General features: G+C 46.5%; 1 pseudogene; it reads right to left on the minus strand.

The window, feature by feature from the left end:
• Positions 1-2,134: 2,134 nt before the first annotated feature.
• On the minus strand, positions 2,135-9,859 carry LOC129835666 (4F2 cell-surface antigen heavy chain-like; annotated as a pseudogene).
• Positions 9,860-20,039: the final 10,180 nt, after the last annotated feature.

Below are 20,039 nucleotides of genomic sequence, written 5' to 3' on the forward strand. Positions count from 1 at the left end.
AAAAGTGAGTACACCCCTAAGTGAAAATGTCTATGTCTAATTTACTATTGTAAAACAATAGTCTGTGTGTTTAACAGGGTACATCCTGTTAACACCTATTTTTGTAATTTGTAGTCTATGATATTTTTGTAATTTGTAGTCTATGATATTTTTGTAATTTGTAGTCTATGACATTTCACAAACTAGTTTGGATGTAGTGAACTACATTTCAAAGTAACTTTAGTTCAGTAAACTAGATTTCTTATTAATGGTTGCATTAGTGTAGCTTAAAAATTCTTCAAGTAAAATTGGTAGCTTGGTAAAATATGATTTCAGAGTATCTTCCCCAACAATGGATTTCAATATATACGATTTAAGATAACTTAACCCGTAAAAACTCAAATATCCATAGGCCAATGTAATAGCGATATTTATGTCTAATAATTCTTAACTTCAATTGAGGTCTTTCAAAGAAACTATTTAATGGTGGGTGTATTTCTGTCCAGATCATTTCATAAAGCTTTATCGCCAGATAGAGGTTAAATTAAAATAAAGATACAAAATAATTCACCAACCTCACAGCATATTTATATGTTTTTTTTAAATCGTACAATATTACTAGACAGGTCATCAAAAGTTTTTTTTTTTTACCTGTCAAATGATTGAAATGAATGATTAATAAATGTATGTGATAATGAAAATAAGGAATAGATTGGATGTAAAGTCATTTAGGGGGTAACCTGGTAATCCTGGTAATCGTGGTAAATTGGGGTTGTCGACGGTAACATAAACCACAGGTTGACGGGCCTCTTTGTCTAAGTGTGGCTTTGGGAAATTTCTTACACACAAAGCATTACATCTGCCAGCACAGAACACACACGACTACATCTACGTGACTGAACACACACACACACACCTACGTGACTGAACACACACACACACACACCTACGGGACTAAACACACACACACACACACACACACCTACGGGACTAAACACACACACACCTACGGGACTAAACACACACACACATCTACGTGACTAAACACACACGACTACATCTACGGGACTGAACACACACACACACACCTACGGGACTGAACACACACACACACACCTACGGGACTAAAACCACACAACTGCATCTACGTGACTGAACACACACACACACACACATCTACGGGACTGAACACACACACACACACCTACGTGACTGAACACACACACATCTACGGGACTAAACACACACACACACATCTACGGGACTAAACACACACACACACACACACACACACACACACACACACACACACACACACACGACTACATCTACGTGACTGAACACACACAACTGCATTTACGTGACTGAACACACACACACACATCTACAGGACTAAACACACACACAACTGCCTCTACGTGACTGAACACACACACACACACACACAACTGCATCGACGTGACTGAACACACACACACACACACACACACACACATACACACATACACACACACACACACACACAACTGCATCGACGTGACTGAACACACACACACTACTACTGCAAGTAAAAGCACATTTCAAGTATCAAGTTGTGTGACGTGCACTAGTACAGTGAAATGACTTTCTTGCCAGCTCCAAACCCAACAACACCGTAATCAGTATCAATGTAGCACGTTTTTCTACAGGTGTACAATGTAAAAAAAAATTTTTATCTGGTTAAAGATGTGTACGGCCAACACAAAATAATAAAGAGTCAACGACATTTGTGTCATAGACGAGTAGTCCCACACACACGTTAGTTAAGAACAACATTCTTATATACAATGAAGGCCTACCCTGGCGACGCCGGGCCAAATGTGCGCAGCCCTTTGGGACCACCCAATCACGGCCGGTTGCGACACAGCCTGGAATCGAACCGGGGTCTGTAGTGACGTGTGCGCATAAGAGGGAGACATATGTGTCAGTGCTTCTCTTGCTCATTGTCTCGCCATCGTTAAAACATCAACTTTTACCTACGTGTGGTTTTGTGAAAGTTCTCATCTCTACATATACCAACACTGAACACACCACTACCGCATCTAAAACATACTACTTCAGAGCACACAGGAGACCAGCGGTGAAGGGGGGGGGGGGGGGGGAGGTACCCAATTGTCATACTTGAGTCAAAGTAAAGATACCAGACTAGAAAATTAAGTAAAAGTGAGTCACACAGTAAAATACTACTTAAGTAAATGTCAATAACGAAATACTTTTACTCAAGTATCAAAATATATATATTTTTTTAAAGTATACATAATTTCACAATCCTTCATTATTGGGCAAACCAGACGGCACCATTTTATAATTTTAAATGTATGGCTAGCCAGGAGCACACTCGGAATGTAACGAGTACTTTTAGGTGTCAGGGGAAATGTATGGAGCAACAAAAATATCTTATTCTCTTCAGGAATGTAGTGAAGTAAAAGTAGTCAAAAAAATATAAAATAGAATAGTACACAGATATTTAAAAACTTGTATTTCATGTATAAGTACTTTACACCATTGCAGCAGACTGAACAGTCAAATCGTTATAGCAGTAAATAAGAAACATCTTGGCTGTGGGTAGTCACCTGTATCGAGGGGGGGGGGGGTTTAATAAGGTCATAAGATACCGCCTGAGATCCCATCTCTTTCTGACATACTTAATCACACCTGTAAAGCTCCCGTGCCAACGAGGGTTAACGGTAAGCGTGTGGCGTTAGGCCAACGTCTCTCACACAGATCATAAGGCGGAGACATATGAATCACACACATTGTTCTGTGTAGGATAGCGACAGAAACAGAGTCGATGTCTGTCAACAGGCAATATTACTCGGTTCAACTTTCAGTCAGAACAACTTCAAGCAGTAGCACTTTGCTTTCTCCGAACATATAACAGCACTATTCACGGAAACCGGGTTCAAAAATCAAGCCTTTTTTACATTCAAATTCCAACATTTAATCAATAACTGAAGTTAAAAAAAAGTTCATTTTAAAAAGTGTATCTACACAAAGGAGAACAAAAACAATTGATCAGATTTGACCCTCAACCCTGGCCTAACATCATATTTGTTTATCACCAGCTAAAACCCACACTGTACATTCCCTTCTGCTAGTTCTCTGTGGTCTAAAACATCTTTACTGCATTCTCCCTCTGCTCACTGTCTAAAAGTTCTGTTAATCAGTATCTTACTGTTGTAGCCCTGGTCTCTGTTTTAGCCCCCTCCTAAACAAAGGGGAAGGTCGATATGACAGCCTGCCCTGGTCTCTGTTTTAGCCCCCTCCCAAACAAAGGGGAAGGTCGATAGGACAGCCTGCCCTGGTCTCTGTTTTAGCCCCCTCCTAAACAAAGGGGAAGGTCGATAGGACAGCCTGCCCTGGTCTCTGTTTTAGCCCCCTCCTAAACAAAGGGGAAGGTCGATAGGACAGCCTGCCCTGGTCTCTGTTTTAGCCCCCTCCTAAACAAAGGGGAAGGTCGATAGGACAGCCTGTCCTGGTCCCAGCAGCAGTTTACCCAACGAGACAGAGCTGTCTGGAGCCAGGTTTTCAGGGTCTGTACTCAGCTTGACTTGAGCCTGCTGTGGAAGACCCAGGTCTGGGAAGAGGAGGAGAAATCCTGTCAGAATTATCATGTATAGCTTGATGATGGTTTTTAAATCGTGTTTTTTTTTTCCCGGTGAGATTTTTATTGATTTTCATGATATACTCACGTCTCATTTGGAAAAGAGAAATATATTGAAATAACAAGGCAAGATGGCGTTGACAGATGGTCGCCTTGCTTCGAGTCCTGAGCAGAATGCTTGTACTACATAGTTAACATCTGCTAAACATGTGTATTGTGACCCATAAAACTTGATTTGATATTAAAATAAAATAAAAATACCTGGGTGGTTGAGGGTCATGTGTAGGGTGGCAGGGGGTGGAGACCCAGTTGACCGCCGTCACCGATCTCTCGCTCTGGTCCCACAGACGCAAGAAAGCCAGGGATGAGGAGGAGGAGGAAGAGTGGAGGGGGAAGTAGTCCCCGTGAAGAAGGGAACGTTCTTCACCCCTCAGGGCAGAGAGGGTCTTAAACCACGAACAAGTCTTCTGGGCCTGGACAGAAGAGAGACAGAGAACATTTTCTGTTGGAGGGTTTGAATCCTAATCTGCATTTTGTCGGATACATGTTGATTGAAGTATACAAGACCAACAGCCCTCTATAATGGTCTCCCGAGTGACGCAGCGGTCTAAGGCACTGCATCACAGTGCTAGAGGAGTCACTACATACCCTGGTTCGTTTCCAGGCTGTATCACAACAGGCCGTGATTGGGAGTCCCATAGGGCGGTGCACAATTGGCCCAGCGTCTTGCCTAGGGTAGGCCGTCATTATAAATAAGAATTTGTTCTGAACTGACTTGCCTAGGTAAATAAATGTTAACTAACTGCTCTGGAGGAAGAGGAGGAGTTTAGAACAGTCCATCTACCACTCCTATGAGAGCTCTGGAGGAAGAGGAGGAGTTTAGAACAGTCCATCTACCACTCCTATGAGAGCTCTGGAGGAAGAGGAGGAGTTTAGAACAGGTTCAATATTATTCTCAATGGACAATCTCTATTGAAAGTACATTTTAGTCCAGGACTAAGTTTAATCTGACATGACAATAGGGAACTGATCCTAGATCCGCACTACTACTCTGAGACGCTTCATGAACACAGACCGACTACCACAGTATTCCTGAATAGCCAAGAGAGATGCTTCATGAACACAGACCGACAACCACATTCCTCCTGGATAGCCAAGAGAGATGCTTCATGAACACAGAACGACAACCACAGTATTCCTGGATAGCCAAGAGAGATGCTTCATGAACACAGACCGACTACCACATTCCTCCTGAATAGCCAAGAGAGATGCTTCATGAACACAGACCGACTACCACATTCCTCCTGGATAGCCAAGAGAGATGCTTCATGAACACAGACCGACTACCACATTCCTCCTGGATAGCCAAGAGAGATGCTTCATGAACACAGACCGACTACCACATTCCTCCTAAATAGCCAAGAGAGACGCTTCATGAACACAGACCGACTACCACAGTATTCCTGGATAGCCAAGAGAGATGCTTCATGAACACAGACCGACAACCACATTCCTCCTGGATAGCCAAGAGAGGGCACTACTCTGTATTACTGTGCTACTGCAGGGTCTCCATTTCACCACCAGGTGGCAGAAAGCCTCCAGACAGACAAACCATGCATTTCCCCCTTTCCCTGGTTCCCCAGGCTTTATTGAGCTCTGATCCAACTAAAGCCTTCTGGCTTCTGACTATACTGATCAAAACAACGCGTCAACTGAGCCACGGCCCAGGCATTAAAGCCGGTTCTGACCATCAGAACAGATGGAGAGGAAAAATAGTTTTATAGACTGTTGAGATTGAGCCGTAAGCCTTGCAACCTCCCGGCAGCTACCTACTCTCAGTGTCTGTGTGAGAGTGTGTGTGTGTGTGTGTGTGTGTGTGTGTGTGTGTGTGTGTGTGTGTGTGTGTGTGTGTGTGTGTGTGTGTGTGTGTGTGTGTGTGTGTGTGTGTGTGTGTGTGTGTGTGTGTGTGTGTGTGTGTGTGTGTGTGTGTGTGGACTGGATTTAAACGGGAAAAAATGTAGAAAGGTATCTGTGTTTTTTTTTTTTTTTACGTATCCGTTTGTCTGGTTTCAAAGAGTCTTTATACACTCGCTGCAACTTTTCCCTGTTTGACCTAAAGTTACCTCTTCTTCACATCATGTTCTGTACCGTTGCCCTGGAGGATGCCCTGGACCTTGGACCAATCAGGAGAGGAGCTGGCAGCAGCGAGGCCGGACACCTGCACGCCATTTACACCAAAGTGTTAAGCAGAAGACTGGAGAATGAATTAAGAATTGTATTAAGACAAATTTCACATACAGAGTTGCCTCAGCCGTTAGAGTAGAACATGACAGAGATGGTTGTTAACAGACAAACAGTCCAGTCACATAGAGTGAGAGAAGAGATTATGAAGGGTATTCGTTTAAAACAGAGAGGCACCACCGGAGGACAGAGAAAAGATATTCAAAAATGGGACAGATCACTTTCTCTCACACACAGTCTCACCCCGAGATTGTCCAGAACTTCAGGCAGGAGGTCAGGACTGGACCAGGGGTCAACTCCGGGGTTAGGGGTCAGGTTCAACACCACAGAGATACAAGTGCTTCAGTCCAGAGGAGATCATTATTAAAATATCCAGATTATCTACTATGATACACTATAATACTATAATAATACTATAATACACTATAATAATACTATAATACACTATAATAATACTATAATACACTATAATACACTATAATAATACTATAAGAATACTATAACACACTTTAAAAATACTATAATACACTATAATACACTATAATAATACTATAATACACTATAATACACAATAATACTACTATAATACACTATGATAATACTATAATACACTATAATAATACTATAATACACTATACAAATACTAAAATACACTATAATAATACTATAACACACTATAATACTATAGCACACTATAATAATACTATAATACACTATAATAATACTATAATACACTATAATACTATAATAATACTATAACACACTATAATAATACTATAATACACTATAATACACTATAATACACTAACACCATAACACACTATAATAATACTATAATACACTTTAATACACTATAATAAACTATAATAATACTATAATACACTATAATAATACTATAATACACTATAATAATAATATAATACACTAATACTATAACACACTATAATACTACTATAATACAGTATAATACACTATAATAATACAGTATAATAAACTATAATAATACTGTAATACACTATAATACACTATAATAATACTATAATACACTATAATAATACTATAATACACCATAATACTATAATACACTATAATACTATAATAATACTATGATACTATAATACACTATAATAATACTATAATACACTGTAATACTATAATACACTATAATACTATAATACACTATGATACTATAATACTGTAATACTATTTCACTATAACACTATAACACTATAATACTACTACACTATAATACTGCTACACTATAATACTGCTACACTATAATACTACTACACTATAATACTATAATATACTATAATACTATAATACACTTTAATACTACTATAATACTGTTTAACAGCCAGGCCTCAGATCAGAGATTGTGGTCGTTTGAGCTGCCACCTTGTGCAGAACAGGCGTGTGCCCCTCATTTACTCACCCTTCATGTCGGCCTTGTCCAGCAGAGCCAGCAGGTCCTGGTCATTTCCTACCCCGGCGTCCATTGAGACCAGGTATAGTGTGTCTACCCGGTCCTGCTGGACAGTGTGAAGAGGCCCTAGAACCAAGCCCTTCACCTGGTTCAGTCTGTCTCGTACCTCCACTACACCTGGAGGGAGAGGGGAGAGGGAGAAATGAATCCTTCTGCATAGACCAGGCCTTTCACCTTCAACTGGTTCAGTCTGTCTCGTACCTCCACTACACTTGGAGGGAGGTATAACTGAGACATAAAGTGAACAAGTTCCACAGACATGTGACTAACAGAATTTGAACAGTGTCCCTGAACAAAGGAAGGGCCAAAATCAAAAGTAACAGTTGGTATCTGGTGTGGCCACCAGCTGCATTAAGTACTGCAGTGCATTTCCTCCTCATAGACTGCACCAGATTTGCCATTTTTTGCTGTGAGATGTTACCCCACTCTTCCACCAAGGCACCTGCAAGTTCCCGGACATTTCTGGGGGGAATGGCCCTAGCCCTCACCCTCAGATCCAACAGGTCCCAGACGTGCTCAATGGGATTGAGATCCGGGCTCTTCGCTGGCCATGGCAGAACACTGACATTCCTGTCTTGCAGGAAATCATGCACAGAATGAGCAGTATGGCTGGTGGCATTGTCATGCTGGAGGGTCATGTCAGGATGAGCCTGCAGGAAGGGTACCACGAGAGAGGAGGATATCTTCTCTGTAACGCACAGCGTTGAGATTGCCTGCAATGACAACAAGCTCAGTCCGATGATGCTGTGACACACCGCCCCAGATCATGATGGACCCTCCACCTCCAAAATCGATCCCGCTCCAGAGTACAGGCCTCGGTGTAACGCTCATTCCTTCGACGATAAATGCGAATCCGACCATCACCCCTGGTGATACAAAACCGCGACTCGTCAGTGAAGAGCACTTTTTTGCCAGTCCTGTCTGGTCCAGCGACGGTGGGTTTGTGCCCATAGGTGACGTTATTGCCGGTGATGTCTGGTGAGGACCTGCCTTACAACAGGCCTACAAGCCCTCAGTCCAGCCCCTCTCAGCCTATTGCGGACAGTCTGAGCACTGATGGAGGGGTTTTGTGTTCCTGGTGTAACTCGGGCAGTTGTTGTTGCCATCCTGTACCTGTCCCGCAGGTTTTATTTTCGGATGTCCCGATCCTGTGCAGGTGTTACACGTGTTCTGCCACTGCGAAGACGATCAGCTGTCCGTCCTGTCTCCCTGTGGCACTGTCTTAGGCATCTCACAGTACGGACATTGCAATTTATTGCCCTGGCCACATCTGCAGTCCCCATGCCTCCTTGCAGCATGCCTAAGGCACGTTCACGCAGATGAGCAGGGACCCTGGGCATCTTCCTTTTGGTGTTTTTCAGAGTCAGTAGAAAGGCCTCTTTAGTGTCCTAAGTTTTCATAACTGTGACCTTATTTGCCTACCGTCTGTAAGCTGTTAGTGTCTTAACGACCGTTCCACAGGTGAATGTTCATTAATTGTTTATGGGTCATTGAACAAGCATGGGAAACAGTGTTTAAACCCTTTACAATGAAGATCTGTGAAGTTATTTGGATTTTTTACGAATTATCTTTGGAAGACAGGTTCATGAAAAAGGGACGTTTATTATTTTGCTGCGTTTACATGGTTACATTGTAAATTCGGTCATTCAAATTGATTCATAGCAACTTTATGTAAAAAAAAAAAAAAAACTATCACTAGCAAAATTTAAGTATAAACCTACAACAACAATCTCTTAATTAACTTACCCTGGTGTGCCAGCAACTTTCATGAGCTCTTCCTTCGACAGCCAGGTAAACTTGACAGCCTCATCTAGGACCTCCAGCTTCACGCTCGACCGGTTCTTCTCAGCCCCAGGGCCGTCGACGGTCAACCCGTGGTTCTCCCTGGTCTAACTCGTTCAACTCCACATCCTTCATATCTATCTCGGTGTCCTTACTCATCTTCGGGACGATTTCGTTTTTTTCCCCTGTAGAAAAGACACAGTGTCCACACTTTGTCAAGTTCACCTTCAATGAAAATGACAACTTTAACCTATCTTCTGAATGAAGGATAACCTCTTCGACAAAAAAACGTCTGGGCTCTTAAAAGACGTTAAAGTCACACGTTTTCATTTTGAAGAGGTTTTTCCGACATATAAAAAGGCAGTTTTCCTTTCCTGCTATGGGCTACATTTCACTGTTGTGAAAAGTTGTCTACTCAATCCAAATCATTATTATATCGTCGTTATGTATATGTTGTTAACTAAACAAACTAGCTAGTTAACGTTAGTTAAGCAAGTAGCTAATCACCTTCGAACAGAGAAGGCAGACACCAACATTCTACCGGACCAAAACATCTCGAAAGGTTTTCGATAATGTAGCTCAAAAATGGTTTGCTTTTCTCCCAAATGCATAAAAACAAAACGTTTGCCTCATAAAATTACCCGTTAAAAAAAAGTAGCGTCAGACTCAGTTGAGTTTGCAACAGGTGTGTGCCTATTCGTGCTCTCTGTCCGTGCGGATCCAACCGCTCAGAGTGGCTCACTGGCAGCATACACACCACCGATCAAACGTTTTAGTACACCTACTCATTCAAGGGATTTTCTTTATTTTTACTATTATCTACATTGTAGAATAACAGTGAAGACATCAAAACTATGAAATAACACATATGGAATCATGTAGTAAGCCAAACAAGTGTTAAACAAATCAAAATATATTTTACACACTCTTGGCATTCCCTCAACCAGCTTCATGAAGCTCCAAACAAACAGTTATTGTGCTGAAAGTTGCTTCCAGAGGCAGTATGAAACTCAGTAGTGAGTGTTGCAACCATTCTTACGTGCTTCAGCACTCAGCGGTTCCGTTCTGTGCGCTTGTGTGGCCTACCACTTCGCGGCTGAGCCATTGTTGCTCCTAGATGTTTCCACTTCACAGTAACAGCACGTTCTACATTGTAGAATAATAGGGAAGACCTCAACACTATGAAATAACACGTGTTCAACAAATCAAAATATATGTTATATTTGAAATGCATCAAAGTAGCCACCCTTTGCTTTGATGACAGGTTTGCACACTCTTGGCATTCTCTCAACCAGCTTCATGAGGTAGTCAACTGGAATGCATTTCAATTAACAGTTGTGCCTTCTTAAAAGTTAATTTGTGGAATTTCTTTCCTTCTTAATTCATTTGAGCCAGTCAGTTGTGTTGTGACAAGGTAGGGGTGGTATACAGCATTTGGTAAAAGACCAAGTCCATATTATGTCAAGAACAGCTCAAATAAGCAAAGAGAAATGACAGTCCATCATTAATTGAAGACATGAAGGTCAGTAAATAGAGAAAATGTCTAGAACTCTGAAAGTTTCTTCAAGTGCAGTCGCAAAAACCATCAAGCTCTATGATGAAGCTGTCTCTCATGAGGACCGCCACAGGGAATGGAAGACCCAGAGTTACCTCTGCTGCAGAGGATAAGTTCATTAGAGTTACCAATCTCAGAAATTGCAGCCCAAATAAATGCTTCACAGAGTTTAAATAACAGACACATCTCAACATCAACTGTTCAGAGGAGACTGTGTGAATCAGGTCTTCGTGATCGAATTGCTGCAAAGAAACCACTACTAAAGGACACCAATAAGAAGAGACTTGCTTGGACCAAGAAACACGAGCAATGGACATTGGTCTGGACTCCAAATTGAAGATTTTTGGTTCCAACTGCCGTGTCACTGTGAGACACGGTGTGGGTGAACGGATGATCTCCGCATGTGTATTTCCCACCGTAAAGCATGGAGGAGGAGGTGTGATGGTGTGGGGGTGCTTTGCTGGTGACACTGTCTGTGATTTATTTATATTTCAAGGCACACTTAACCAGCATGGCTACCACAGCATTCTGCAGCGATACGCCATCCCATCTGGTTTGGGCTTAGCGGGACTATCATTTGTTTTTGAACAGGACAATGACCCAACACAACTGTAGTGCATTGTGACATTCTCCTTTACTGTCAACCAATGGAAACTGTTCTTTCATGTGCCATATTCTCAACACAATCTACAAAGAATCTTGCCAAGCTGACAAGGTAATAATCTGTCGTTCTGCCCCTGAACAAGGCAGTTTAACCCGCTGCTCCTAGGCCGTCATTGTGAAATAAGAATTTGTTCATAACTGACTTGCCTAGTTAAATGCTGCTTTAGAACCTGGCTGTATCTCTCCTGCATGGTTCTGACCCTGGGTTTGAGTTATGTAAGAAACCCTACTGTTACATATCCTAAAGGAAGGAAACACTTGAGTAAATGAGGGACACAAATTATCCACAGGTGTGGTTCCTGAGTTAATTAAGCAATGAACATCCCATCATTTAAAAACATATATATATTTTACCTTTATTTAACTAGGTAAGTCAGTTTAAGAACAAATTCTTATTTTCAATGACGGCCTACCGGGGAGCAGTGGGTTAACTGCCTTGTTCAGGGGCAGAACGACAGATTTGTACCTTGTCAGCTCGAGGATTCAAACTTGCAACCTTTCGGTTACTAGCCCAACGCTCTAACCACTAGGCTACCGTATGCTTAGGGTCATGTATAAAAATGCCCAGTTGCACATTGTTACGGCCATGGCTAGAAGAAGAGATCTCAGAGACTTTGAAAGAGGGGTCTCAAAGGAGCATGGGTGGGTTTAGTGTGTGTGTGTGTGTGTGTGCGTGCGTGCGTGCGTGCGTGCGTGCGTGCGTGCGTGCGTGTGTGTGCCAGTCACCAGATCTAGAGCGGCGTCTGGTGTTGCATCCCTCCAATAGAGTTTCAGACACTTGGCCATTTGAGTCATTTAGCAGACGCTCCAATCCAGGGCCAGGAGCAATTAGGGTTAAGTGCCTTGCTTCTTATGGCTGCAGGGGCAGTATTGAGTAGCTTGGATGAAAGGTGCACAGAGGTGCCCAGAGTAAACTGCAAGGGCAGTATTGAGTAGCTTGGATGAAAGGTGCACAGAGGTGCCCAGAGTAAACTGCCTGCTCCTTAGTCCCAGTTGCTAATATGTGCATATTATTATTCGTATTGGATAGAAAACACTCTGAAGTTTCTAAAACTGTTTGAATGATGTATGTGAGTATAACAGAAGTCATATGGCAGGCAAAAACCTGAGAAAAAATCCAAACAGGAAGTGGGAATTCTGAGGTTGGTCGATTTTCAATCAAGACCCTATTGAATGCACAGTGGGATATGGGTGAGTTTGCACTTCCTACGGCTTCCACTAGATGTCAACAGTCTGTAGAACCTTGTCTGATGCCTCTACTGTGAAGGGGGGGGGCCGAATGAGAGGCGATTGAGTAAGGTCTATCATGACCTGGCTCTGACCATGCACGTTCACATGAGAGGGAGCTATGTTCCATCGCACTTCTGAAGACAATGGAATTCTCCGGTTGGAACGTTATTGAAGATTTATGTTAAAAACATCCTAAAGATTGATTCAATACATTGTTTGACATGTTTCTACTGACTGTTACGGAACTTTTGGACATTTCGTCTGCTTTTAGTGATTGCGCTTCCTGACTTTGGATTTTTTCACCAAACACGCTAACAAAGTAGCTATTTGGACATAAATGATGGACATGACCAAACAAAATGAACATTTCTTGTGGAAGTGGGAGTCCTGGGAGTGCATTCCGACGAAGATCAGCAAAGGTAAGTGAAGATTTATAATGCTTTTTATGACTTTTGTTGACTGCACAATTTGGCGGGTAACTGTAAGGCTTCCTTTTGTGGCTGAACGCTGTTCTCAGATTATTGAATATTGTGCTTTTGCCGTAAAGCTTTTGAAATCTGACACAGCGGTTCCATTAAGAACAAGTGTATCTTTAATTCTATGTAAAACATGTATCTTTCATCAAAGTTTATGATGAGTATTTATGTTATTTGATGTGGCTCTCTGTAATTTCTCCGGATATTTTGGAGGCATTTCTGAACATGGCGCCAATGTAAACTGAGGTTTTTGGATATAAATATGAACTTTATGAACAAAACATATATGTATTGTGTGACATGAAGTCCTATGAGTGTCATCTGATGAAGATCATCAAAGGTTAGTGATTCATTTTATCTCTATTTCTGCTTTTTGTGACTCCTGTCTTAGGCTGGAAAAATGACTGTGTTTGTCTGTGACTTGGCGGTGACCTAACATAATCGTTTGTGGTGCTTTCGCTGTAAAGCCTATTTGAAATCAGACACTGTGGTGGGATTAACAACAAGATTACCTTTAAAATGGTATAAGATACATGTATGTTAGAAGAATTTTAATTATGAGATTTCTGTTGTTTGAATTTGGCGCCCTGCACTTTCACTGTCCCGTTAACGGGATTGCAGCCATAAGAGGTTTTAAGGGCACATCGGCAGATTTGGGGATGCAAACAAGCAACCTGTCGGTTACTGGCCCAACGCTCTTAACCGATAGGCTACCAACCACCAAAGCACATTGAAGCTGTTCTAACGGCTCGTGGTGGATCAACGCCCTATAAAGACACTTTGTGTTGGCATTTCCTTTTATTTTGGCTGTTAACTGGACTTTCACTGCTTGTTTTATCTAGTCTATGTGTCAACTTTTGATCCTCTCGAATAACCCCTGCCTTGTCCAACCCCTCTCTCTCTAACACCTGATCCTCTCCTATAACCCCTGCCCTGTCCAGCCCCTCTCTCTAACACCTGATCCTCTCCTATAACCCCTGCCCTGTCCAACCCCTCTCTCTCTAACCCCTGATCCTCTCCTATAACCCCTGCCCTGTCCAACCCCTCTCTCTCTAACCCCTGCCTTGTCCAGCCCCTCTCTCTCTCTAACCCCTGCCCTGTCCAGCCCCTCTCTCTCTAACCCCTGATCCTCTCCTATAACCCCTGCCCTGTCCAACCCCTCTCTCTCTAACCCCTGCCCTGTCCAACCCCTCTCTCTCTAACACCTGATCCTCTCCTATAACCCCTGCCTTGTCAAGCCCCTCTCTCTCTCTAACACCTGATCCTCTCTCTCTAACCCCTGCCCTGTCCAACCCCTCTCTCTCTCTAACCCCTGCTCCTCTCCTATAACCCCTGCCTTGTCCAGCCCCTCTCTCTCTAACCCCTGATATTCTCCTCTAACCCCTGCCCTGTCCAGACCCTCTCTCTCTCTAACCCCTGCCTTGTCCAACCCCTCTCTCTCTAACCCCTGATCCTCTCCTATAACCCCTGCCCTGTCCAACCCCTCTCTCTCTAACCCCTGCCCTGTCCAGCCCCTCTCTCTCTCTAACACCTGATCCTCTCCTATAACCCCTGCCCTGTCCAACCCCTCTCTCTCTAACCCCTGATCCTCTCCTATAACCCCTGCCCTGTCCAACCCCTCTCTCTCTAACCCCTGATCCTCTCCTATAACCCCTGCCTTGTCCGACCCCTCTCTCTAACCCCTGCCTTGTCCAACCCCTCTCTCTAACCCCTGCCCTGTCCAACCCCTCTCTCTCTAACCCCTGATCCTCTCCTATAACCCCTGCCTTGTCCAACCCCTCTCTCTGACCCCTAACCTGTCCAACCCCTCTCTCTAACCCCTGATCCTCTCCTATAACCCCTGCCCTGTCCAACCCCTCTCTCTCTAACACCTGATCCTCTCCTATAACCCCTGCCTTGTCCAACCCCTCTCTCTCTAACACCTGATCCTCTCCTATAACCCCTGCCCTGTCCAACCCCTCTCTCTCTAACCCCTGATCCTCTCTCTCTAACCCCTGCCCTGTCCAACCCCTCTCTCTCTCTAACCCCTGATCCTGTCCTATAACCCCTGCCCTGTCCAGCCCCTCTCTCTCTCTAACCCCTGCCTTGTCCAGCCCCTCTCTCTCTCTAACCCCTGCCTTGTCCAGCCCCTCTCTCTCTCTAACCCCTGCCCTGTCCAGCCCCTCTCTCTCTAACCCCTGATCCTCTCCTATAACCCCTGCCCTGTCCAACCCCTCTCTCTCTCTAACCCCTGATCCTCTCCTATAACCCCTGCCCTGTCCAGCCCCTCTCTCTCTCTAACCCCTGCCTTGTCCAGCCTCTCTCTCTCTCTAACACCTGCCTTGTCCAGCCCCTCTCTCTCTCTAACCCCTGCCTTGTCCAGCCCCTCTCTCTCTCTAACCCCTGCCCTGTCCAGCCCCTCTCTCTCTAACCCCTGATCCTCTCCTATAACCCCTGCCCTGTCCAACCCCTCTCTCTCTAACCCCTGCCCTGTCCAACCCCTCTCTCTCTAACACCTGATCCTCTCCTATAACCCCTGCCTTGTAATGCCCCTCTCTCTCTCTAACACCTGATCCTCTCTCTCTAACCCCTGCCCTGTCCAACCCCTCTCTCTCTCTAACCCCTGCTCCTCTCCTATAACCCCTGCCTTGTCCAGCCCCTCTCTTTCTAACCCCTGATCCTCTCCTCTAACCCCTGCCCTGTCCAACCCCTCTCTCTCTAACACCTGATCCTCTCCTATAACCCCTGCCCTGTCCAGCCCCTCTCTCTCTCTAACCCCTGCCTTGTCCAACCCCTCTCTCTCTAACCCCTGATCCTCTCCTATAACCCCTGCCCTGTCCAACCCCTCTCTCTCTAACCCCTGCCCTGTCCAGCCCCTCTCTCTCTCTAACACCTGATCCTCTCCTATAACCCCTGCCCTGTCCAACCCCTCTCTCTCTCTAACCCCTACCTTGTCCAACCCCTCTCTCTCTCTCTAACCCCTGCCCTGTCCAGCCCCTCTCTCTCTCTAACACCTGACCCTCTCTCTCTAACCCCTGCCTTGTCCAACCCCTCTCTCTCTCTAACCGCTGATCCTCTCCTATAACCCCTGCCCTGTCCAACCCCTCTCTCTCTAACCCCTGCCCTGTCCAGCCCCTCTCTCTCTCTAACACCTGATCCTCTCCTATAACCCCTGCCCTGTCCAACCCCTCTCTCTCTCTAACCCCTACCTTGTCCAACCCCTCTCTCTCTCTCTAACCCCTGCCCTGTCCAGCCCCTCTCTCTCTCTAACACCTGATCCTCTCTCTCTAACCCCTGCCTTGTCCAACCCCTCTCTCTCTCTAACCCCTGATCCTCTCTCTCTAACCCCTGCCCTGTCCAGCCCCTTTCTTTCTCTAACCCCTGCCTTGTCCAACCCCTCTCTCTCTAACCCCTGATCCTCTCCTATAACCCCTGTCCTGTCCAGCCCCTTTCTCTCTAAACCCTGATCCTCTCCTATAACCCCTGCCCTGTCCAACCCCTCTCTCTCTAACCCCTGATCCTCTCTCTCTAAACCCTGCCTTGTCCAACCCCTCTCTCTCTAACCCCTGCCCTGTCCAACCCCTCTCTCTCTAACACCTGATCCTCTCTCTCTAACCCCTGCCCTGTCCAGCCCCTCTCTCTTTAACACCTGATCCTCTCCTAGAACCCCTACCCTGTCCAACCCCTCTCTCTCTCTAACCCCTGATCCTCTCCTATAACCCCTGCCCTGTCCAACCCCTCTCTCTCTCTAACCCCTGCCTTGTCCAGCCCCTCTCTCTCTCTAACACCTGCCTTGTCCAGCCCCTCTCTCTCTCTAACCCCTGCCTTGTCCAGCCCCTCTCTCTCTCTAACCCCTGCCCTGTCCAGCCCCTCTCTCTCTCTAACACCTGATCCTCTCCTATAACCCCTGCCCTGTCCAACCCCTCTCTCTCTAACCCCTGATCCCCTCTCTCTAACCCCTGCCTTGTCCAACCCCTCTCTCTAACCCCTGCCCTGTCCAACCCCTCTCTCTCTAACCCCTGATCCTCTCCTATAACCCCTGCCTTGTCCGACCCCTCTCTCTAACCCCTGCCTTGTCCAACCCCTCTCTCTAACCCCTGCCCTGTCCAACCCCTCTCTCTCTAACCCCTGATCCTCTCCTATAACCCCTGCCTTGTCCAACCTCTCTCTCTGACCCCTAACCTGTCCAACCCCTCTCTCTAACCCCTGATCCTCTCCTATAACCCCTGCCCTGTCCAACCCCTCTCTCTCTAACACCTGATCCTCTCCTATAACCCCTGCCTTGTCCAACCCCTCTCTCTCTAACACCTGATCCTCTCCTATAACCCCTGCCCTGTCCAACCCCTCTCTCTCTAACCCCTGATCCTCTCTCTCTAACCCCTGCCCTGTCCAACCCCTCTCTCTCTCTAACCCCTGATCCTCTCCTATAACCCCTGCCCTGTCCAGCCCCTCTCTCTCTCTAACCCCTGCCTTGTCCAGCCCCTCTCTCTCTCTAACCCCTGCCCTGTCCAGCCCCTCTCTCTCTAACCCCTGATCCTCTCCTATAACCCCTGCCCTGTCCAACCTCTCTCTCTCTCTAAGCCCTGATCCTCTCCTATAACCCCTGCCCTGTCCAGCCCCTCTCTCTCTCTAACCCCTGCCTTGTCCAGCCCCTCTCTCTCTCTAACACCTGCCTTGTCCAGCCCCTCTCTCTCTCTAACCCCTGCCTTGTCCAGCCCCTCTCTCTCTCTAACCCCTGCCCTGTCCAGCCCCTCTCTCTCTAACACCTGATCCTCTCCTATAACCCCTGCCCTGTCCAACCCCTCTCTCTCTAACCCCTGCCCTGTCCAACCCCTCTCTCTCTAACACCTGATCCTCTCCTATAACCCCTGCCTTGTCCAGCCCCTCTCTCTCTCTAACACCTGATCCTCTCTCTCTAACCCCTGCCCTGTCCAACCCCTCTCTCTCTCTAACCCCTGCTCCTCTCCTATAACCCCTGCCTTGTCCAGCCCCTCTCCCTCTAACCCCTGATCCTCTCCTCTAACCCCTGCCCTGTCCAACCCCTCTCTCTCTAACACCTGATCCTCTCCTATAACCCCTGCCCTGTCCAGCCCCTCTCTCTCTCTAACCCCTGCCTTGTCCAACCCCTCTCTCTCTAACCCCTGATCCTCTCCTATAACCCCTGCCCTGTCCAACCCCTCTCTCTCTAACCCCTGCCCTGTCCAGCCCCTCTCTCTCTCTAACACCTGATCCTCTCCTATAACCCCTGCCCTGTCCAACCCCTCTCTCTCTCTAACCCCTACCTTTTCCAACCCCTCTCTCTCTCTCTAACCCCTGCCCTGTCCAGCCCCTCTCTCTCTCTCTAACACCTGACCCTCTCTCTCTAACCCCTGCCTTGTCCAACCCCTCTCTCTCTCTAACCGCTGATCCTCTCCTATAACCCCTGCCCTGTCCAACCCCTCTCTCTCTAACCCCTGCCCTGTCCAGCCCCTCTCTCTCTCTAACACCTGATCCTCTCCTATAACCCCTGCCCTGTCCAACCCCTCTCTCTCTCTAACCCCTACCTTGTCCAACCCCTCTCTCTCTCTCTAACCCCTGCCCTGTCCAGCCCCTCTCTCTCTCTAACACCTGATCCTCTCTCTCTAACCCCTGCCTTGTCCAACCCCTCTCTCTCTCTCTAACCCCTGATCCTCTCTCTCTAACCCCTGCCCTGTCCAGCCCCTTTCTCTCTCTAACCCCTGCCTTGTCCAACCCCTCTCTCTCTAACCCCTGATCCTCTCCTATAACCCCTGCCCTGTCCAGCCCCTTTCTCTCTAACCCCTGATCCTCTCCTATAACCCCTGCCCTGTCCAACCCCTCTCTCTCTAACCCCTGATCCTCTCTCTCTAAACCCTGCCTTGTCCAACCCCTCTCTCTCTAACCCCTGCCCTGTCCAACCCCTCTCTCTCTAACACCTGATCCTCTCTCTCTAACCCCTGCCCTGTCCAGCCCCTCTCTCTTTAACACCTGATCCTCTCCTATAACCCCTGCCCTGTCCAACCCCTCTCTCTTTAACACCTGATCCTCTCCTAGAACCCCTGCCCTGTCCAACCCCTCTCTCTCTCTAACCCCTGATCCTCTCCTATAACCCCTGCCCTGTCCAACCCCTCTCTCTTTAACACCTGATCCTCTCCTATAACCCCTGCCCTGTCCAACCCCTCTCTCTTTAACACCTGATCCTCTCCTAGAACCCCTGCCTTGTCCGACCCCTCTCTCTAACCCCTGCCTTGTCCAACCCCTCTCTCTAACCCCTGCCCTGTCCAACCCCTCTCTCTCTAACCCCTGATCCTCTCCTATAACCCCTGCCTTGTCCAACCCCTCTCTCTGACCCCTAACCTGTCCAACCCCTCTCTCTAACCCCTGATCCTCTCCTATAACCCCTGCCCTGTCCAACCCCTCTCTCTCTAACACCTGATCCTCTCCTATAACCCCTGCCTTGTCCAACCCCTCTCTCTCGAACACCTGATCCTCTCCTATAACCCCTGCCTTGTCCAACCCCTCTCTCTCTCTAACCCCTGATCCTCTCCTATAACCCCTGCCTTGTCCAACCCCTCTCTCTGACCCCTAACCTGTCCAACCCCTCTCTCTAACCCCTGATCCTCTCCTATAACCCCTGCCCTGTCCAACCCCTCTCTCTCTAACCCCTGATCCTCTCCTATAACCCCTGCCTTGTCCAACCCCTCTCTCTCTCTAACCCCTGCCTTGTCCGGCCCCTCTCTCTCTAACCCCTGATCCTCTCCTATAACCCCTGCCTTGTCCATCCCCTCTCTCTCTCTAACCCCTGCCCTGTCCAACCCCTCTCTCTCTCTAACCCCTGATCCTCTCCTATAACCCCTGCCCTGTCCAACCCCTCTCTCTCTCTAACCCCTGATCCTCTCTCTCTAACCCCTGCCCTGTCCAACCCCTCTCTCTCTAACCCCTGCCTTGTCCAACCCCTCTCTCTCTAACCCCTGATCCTCTCCTATAACCCCTGCCCTGTCCAACCCC

This window comes from Salvelinus fontinalis, chromosome 36 (genome assembly GCF_029448725.1).
Source record: "Salvelinus fontinalis isolate EN_2023a chromosome 36, ASM2944872v1, whole genome shotgun sequence".
Lineage (NCBI taxonomy): Eukaryota > Metazoa > Chordata > Actinopteri > Salmoniformes > Salmonidae > Salvelinus > Salvelinus fontinalis.